This window comes from Alligator sinensis, unplaced genomic scaffold, assembly GCF_000455745.1.
Source record: "Alligator sinensis unplaced genomic scaffold, ASM45574v1 scaffold310_1, whole genome shotgun sequence".
In the NCBI taxonomy this organism is placed as follows: domain Eukaryota; kingdom Metazoa; phylum Chordata; order Crocodylia; family Alligatoridae; genus Alligator; species Alligator sinensis.
The window spans coordinates 56,016-62,715 of record NW_005843409.1 but is presented as its reverse complement, the minus strand read 5'-3'; positions in this window follow the sequence as shown (position 1 = coordinate 62,715).

The following is a 6,700-nucleotide window of genomic DNA, read 5'->3' as shown; positions in this document are numbered from 1 at the left end:
CAGGTGCCCCACGGGAGACACTTGGTCTTTGGTTGGCCACAGTGAAGTGGGTGGCTCAGCACAGGAGTGCCTCCTACTGGTTTACCACAGGCACATAAAGGGCCAGCCCTGTGCTAACGGTTTCTCATGGATTAGTTGTAGGCTGGTCTCTGCTCAGTTCCTGGGCACTCTGAATACCCCCAGAAGGCACTTTACCCCCCCACCCCCTTCCAACCTGTCAAAGCAAGAAATGGTTTTGCTTGTGAGACTGATCTGAATCTGGCCTGTGCACCTGTCTGGGGAAGAGAGATTTGCAGAGAGAGGGGATTTGGGTCCAGCAGAGAAAGACCCAGTAGCTGGACAATGAAAGCTGGAGAATTAGAGTCACAGGATAACAAACAACAAGGGCTAGATGGGACCTCAGAAGGTTCATAGATTACATAGACATTAGGGGCTGCAAGGGAGCGTGCAAGATCAAGTCCAGCCACCTGCCATAGGCAGGAAGTCTGCAGGAATTAAATGATCCCAGCAAGATAAACATCCAAACACCTTTTCAATAAGTCCAGAGTAGGTGCCTGCACCAGCTCTGGGAGGAGTCTGTTCCAGATCCTGGAAGCTCGGACTGTGAAGTTTTTCCTTATGTTCAGTCTAAATTGGCCTTCTAGGAGTTTGTGGCCATTGGACCTTGTTATCTCTTGGAGAGCCCTGGTGAACAACTGTTCTCTCAGATCCTGATGCACTCCCCTTATGTACTTATTGGCTGCCACTAAGTCCCCCTGAGCCTTCTCTTCTCCATGCTGAAGAGTCCATGGTCACATCTGGTCCAACCCCCTGCTCAAAGCAGGGCCATCCCCAACTAGATCATTCCAGCCAAGGCTCTGTCTAGCTGGGTCTTGAAAACCTCAAAAGATGGAGACTCCAGGACCTCTCTGGGTAACCTGTTCCAGTGTTTTACTACCCTCCTAGTCAGAAAATTCTTCCTAATTTCTAACTTAAACTTCCCTTGCTGCAACTGGAAATTCAGAGCAGCAAGAAGGTCCTGTTTGTAATGCCAGGTGAGAACCCTTAACACAGCTTACCAGGGCTGTAAGGGTGGTGCCCCCTTCCTGGAAATGTCTGTGTATAGATTAGGAAAATACCCAAAGCATGAATGGAAGCAGAATTACAGTTGTTGGGCTCAAACAAGGTTAACTTAAACTTCCCTTGCTGCAACTGGAAATTCAGAGCAGCAAGAAGGTCCTGTTTGTAATGCCAGGTGAGAACCCTTAACACAGCTTACCAGGGCTGTAAGGGTGGTGCCCCCTTCCTGGAAATGTCTGTGTATAGATTAGGAAAATACCCAAAGCATGAATGGAAGCAGAATTACAGTTGTTGGGCTCAAACAAGGTTTCATAGTTTCATAGTTTCCTAGTAGCTAGGGTCAGGAGGGACCTGAACAGATCATCTAGCCTGACCCCCTGCCACAGGCAGGAATGAATGCTGCGTTCACAAGACCCCAGACAGGTGATCGTCCAACCTCCTCTTGAATTTGCCCAAGGTAGGGGTGAGGACCACCTCCCTGGGGAGTTGGTTCCAGATTTTGGCCACCCTAACCTGTCTAGATCTAGTTGGATTCTGTCCTTCCCTTCCAGTATGCCCATTTCTCCCCACATCTTTGTGTCGTCAGTGAATTTGGCAGCGTGCTTTCCACACCCATCTCCAGGTCACTGATAAAGATGTGGAATAGCACAGGCCCGAGGACCGAGCCCTGGGGAACTCCACTGCCCACATCCCTCCAGGTCAAAAATGGCCCATCCACCACCACTCTCTGGGTGTGACCATCGAGCCAATTTACCACCCGTCTGACTGTGTGTAGGCATCAATGCTACAGTCGCCTAGTTGTTTTTTTTTTATGAGAATGGGTTGAGGAACAGTGTAAAAGGCTTTCTTGAAGTCCATGTAGATGACATCCACCTCAACACCCACATGCAAGGACTTTGTGACCTGGTCCTAAAAGGAAACAAGGTTAGTCAGGTAGGATCTGCCTGCAATGAACCCATATTGGTTGGTCTGAGCATTACCTCCCATGCTGGGCCCCCACAGATGTGCTTCTTGATAATTTTCTCAAAGCACTTTCCAAGGATCAAGGTGAGACTAACTGGCCTATAATTACCTGGGTCCTCCTTTCTCCCTTCTTGTAAATGAGGACCACACTGGCCATTTTCCAGTCCTCTGGGACCTGTCCTGAGCACCACAAGTGCTCATACAGCCGTGCCAGGGGCCCTGCTATGATCTCCATGAGTTCCCTCAGTCCCCTTGGATGAAGAGCATCCAGACCTGCTGATTTAAACTCATCCAGCCCCTCCAAAGTTTCCCTAACTAGATCATCCCTGAACCTAGGGGTGGCATTGTGTCCCCTGAGCCTGTCTGTAATCCTAGTGGGGGAGTTGTCCCTGCTCAGAAATATGGAGGCAAAGAACTCACTGAAGAGATAAGCTTTTTTCTTTGCTGCAATCACCAGTTTGCCAAGCCTGTCCTGTAGGGGCCCCATGTTACCTGGTCCCTTCTTCTTACTCTCTATGTATTTGAAAGAGGACTTTTTGTTATCCTTAATTCGGGTCGCCAGCCCTAGTTCCCTTTCTGCTGAGGCCTGCCTAACCACCTCCCTGCAATCATGAGCAACAGAGATGTAATCCTCCTTGGTGACTGTCCCATGCTTTCACTGATTGTATGTCACCGTTTTTGCCCTCAGGCCCTCCTGAATGCCTTTACTGAGCCAAGGGGGCTGTTTGCAGTCTTGCCCCCTTTGGTTTGCATTGGGACTGACTCCCTCTGAGTTCAGAGGATTGTCTCCTTAAGGAACAACCACCCGCCTTGGACTCCCATCTCAATGAGGCTCTGAAACCCCAATGTCTCTCTTACTAATCTCCTTAGCTCATTAAAGTTGGCCCTCCTGAAGTCAAGGACTTTTGCCTTACTCCTTGCATTCATCACCCTGCACCGGATAGTAAATTCCAGCAGATGATGATCACTAATGCCTAGGCTGTCGAGCACCTGGAGATCTCTCACCGTGTCATCACCTATGGCAAGGACCAAGTCCAGCAAGGCTTTTCCCCTGGTGGGATTATGTACCTCCTGGCTTAGGTAGAGGTTCTGTATGCAAGCTAAAAACCTATGTGAGCATTCAGACCTGGCTGACTGGTCTTCCCAGCAGATGTCTGGGTAGTTTAGGTCATGACAATTACACCCTTTGTCCTTACAGCCTCCATGAGCTGACCTGAAAATTCCCGGTCCAGCTCATCCCCTTGGTGATGTTGTCTGTAGTAGATGCCCACTACCAAGTCCCTTTCCCCATGACCCTCTTGCATTCTAACCCAAAGAGCCTCAGTTTTCCCTTCTTCTGAACCCGTCCTGATCATCAAGGATGTGTACTGCTCTTTAAATAGAGCGCTACACCCCTGCCCTTTTCTCCCTGTGCTATCTCACCTATACAACCTATAGCCTTCGATGTCCACTGCCCAGTCATAGATAGAATCCCACCAGGTTTCTGTAAACCCAGACAGGTCTGGGTTTTTGCTAGCTAGCAGGAGGGTGAGTTCTTCCTGCTTATTCCCCATACTTCTAGCATTTATGTAGAGACAATTGAGATCTCCTATGGGTGTTTGTTCTGCCTTCTTATTCCCAATCCTGCCCGGGCCCTTGTCACTTACCTGGGTTGTTCCTGCTTGCATTGCCTGGCTTGACATGGAAGTGTCCTCCTGCACCTCTGCATCCCCATCCCACAATGAACCTAGTTTAAAGCTCACCATATGAGATCAGCCAACCTGGAAGGGAAAACACTCTTACCTTTCAGGGAGAGATGTAGCTCATCTCACGCTAGCATGTCTCCTGTGCAGAAGTGTGGGTCATGGTCAGAGAATCCAAAGCCCACCCAGTAACACCAGCTCCAAAGCCACTGGTTGCCCTCTCCAATGCAGGTCTCATGGCGACGTCTGCATCTGCTCACCAGGAGAACAGATGAGAAGACTATCTGTGCTCCCATCTCCTTAAGCTTGGCCCCCAGAGCCTTGTAGTCTCTCATGACATGGTCTGGACTACTCCTGGACACATCATTGGTGCCCACATGGATGAGAAACAAGGGGTAGTGATCAGAGGGCCAGATGAGGTCTGGGATCATCGCTGTGACATCCCAAATCCAAGCTCTGGGCAAGCAGCAGACCTCATGTGCAATGGGATCTGGGCAACAGATGTGTCCCTCCATTCCTTTCAGGAGGGAATCGCCCATGACGAGGACCTGGCATCTCTTCCTCTGGGTGTTCTAGCACTGCTCAGGCTCTGCCGTGCGTGGAGTGGCATCAGCTCTTCTGGAATGATCCTCACCTGTCTCTTCTCCCAATGTTGCCAGGGCCTCGTACCTGTTCCCTAGTTGTACCAGGGGGTCCGACACTGCAGCAGCATGAGTAGCCCTGGCCCTGGTGATAACTGTCTGCCATACCGCTGCATTGGATCCCTCCCAGAGTGCCTCTCCACTAGGCACTTGACCCTGCAGAGAATGGAAATACCCATTGATTTCATCCTCAGCAGCTCTGATTCCCCTCAGCCTGCTGACCTCCGCCTGGAGTTCCCTCACCTGCCCCTCCAGGGCCTGAAGGTGGGCACACGTGGGACAGGTGAGGGAACTCTCACTTCCCACTCTCCCCCAGGCCACAGAGGCCCTGCCAGGCAGTCCCCACAGAGTGGGGGGAGGGTGGCTCTAACCTCCCTGTGGGCTCCATCTGGATGGATGCCTCAGAGGAGCCTCAGGCAGACAGCACCACAGGGGCTGGGTCCCTGGCAGTCCTCCGTGTCCTTACCATTATTGTAGAGCAAAGTGTCCGCCTCTAGGCCTGTATGAGTCAGCAGCGTCTGATCCAGCTGCAGATCTGGCCACTTCGGATGGCAGTGATCTGATCCAGAGCTCCAGACTGGGTTTCTGCCTCGATCTGGTGAAGCAGCTCTGAAGCTTCGGAGCTGCCTCAGAGGATCTGGCTATGGGGTATAATGGGGAATCAATGAAATGTCTATAACTTTGTTGTTTCTTGTCCATTTTGGATTAAACTTGCAGGGATGGTAGCCTCTGCTGAGAACATGAAACTTGCCAGGGTTTAAGAAGATCAGTGCAGGGGTTTGGGGGAAATGCACCCCAAGTTCTTGAAAGCCAAACTCATGTCATGGCTTTGTGTCACACCACAGGGGGGTGAAAACTGTTGGGGTGGTGTATCCTGGTGAGGCCACAAAGTCTGCCAAGTTTCAAGAAGATCAGTGCAGGGGTTTGGGAGGAACTATACCCCAAATTCTTGAAAGCAAAACTCCTGTCACATCTATTTGTTACAACACAGGGAGGTCAAGACTGCAGGGGTGGTAGCTCTTACTGAGGCCACGAAGTCTGCCAAGTTTCAAGAAGATCGTTGTAGGGGTTTGGGGGCAACTGCACCTCTAGCTGTCGACAAGCAAAAAAACTCGTGCCATGGGTGACCCTGTGCGTGTTGGGGCGCAGCGGGGTGACAGCTGCAGGGATGGTGGCCCCTGCTGCGACCACGACGCCTGCCAGCTGTGGAGGAGATCGGTGCAGGGGGGTTCTGGGGCCCTGCACCCCTAGGTGCTGAGGGAAAAACTCATGCTATGGGTGCTTGTGGGACTGCCTGTCTCTGTTTTGGGGCAGTTGATTGTCTGCATTGATTCTTTCCTCTCCTTAGTCCGGTTTTGTAGGTGTTAATTGACAGCAATTAACTGGCTACATTAGCTAGGTCCTGTGTTTTGTGCTGGTCCCTGTGTGAATCATGATTGATTGGTAACTGGTAACACAGTAGCTTAGCAGCCAGGCCAGCAGTAGTGCCTCCCCTCCCCTCCCCGTCCCAAGACACACACAGTCAGTCCCACAAGCACCCATGGCACGAGTTTTGTCCGTCAGCAGCTAGAGGTGGACCCCAGAACCCCCCTGCACCAATTTTCTCAACAGCTGGCAGGAGATGCTGGCCACAGCAGGGGCCACCATCCCTGCAGCTGTCACCCCCCTGCGCCTTAACACACACAGTGTCACCCATGGCACAAGTTTTGCTTGTCTGCAGCTTAAGGGGAAGTTCCCCCCAAACCCCTGCACAGATCTTCTTGGAACTTGGCAGACTTTGTGGCTTCTGTAAGAGCTACCACCCCTGCAGTTTTGACCCCCCTGTGTTGTAACACATAGACATGACAGGAGTTTTGCTTTCAAGAATTTGGGGTGCAGTTCTCCCCAAACCCCTGCACCAATCTTATAGTTTCATAGTTTCATAGTAGCTCGGGTCAGGAGGGACCTGATGAGATCATCTAGCCTGACCTCCTGCCACAGGCAGGAATGAATGCTGGGTTCACAAGACCCCAGACAGGTGATCGTCCAACCTCCTCTTGAATTTGCCCAAGGTAGGGGCGAGGACCACTTATCTTCTTGAAACTTGACAAGTTTCATGCTCTCTGCAGAGTCTACCACCCCTGAAAATTTCATCCAAATCGGACAAAAAGAAGTTATAGAAACGTTATTGTTTCCCCATTATACCCTATAGCCAGGTCTCTGAGGCGGCTCCAAAGCACTGCAGAAGCTCCAAACCGCTTTGGGAAGCCTAACAAGGCCAGTGCTTCGACCTGGACATCCTGCTTTGGGCCCCAAAGCATCCGAACCTTCTCCAGGTCCAAAGCTCTGTCCGAAGCCTCACACAGCCCTATCCAC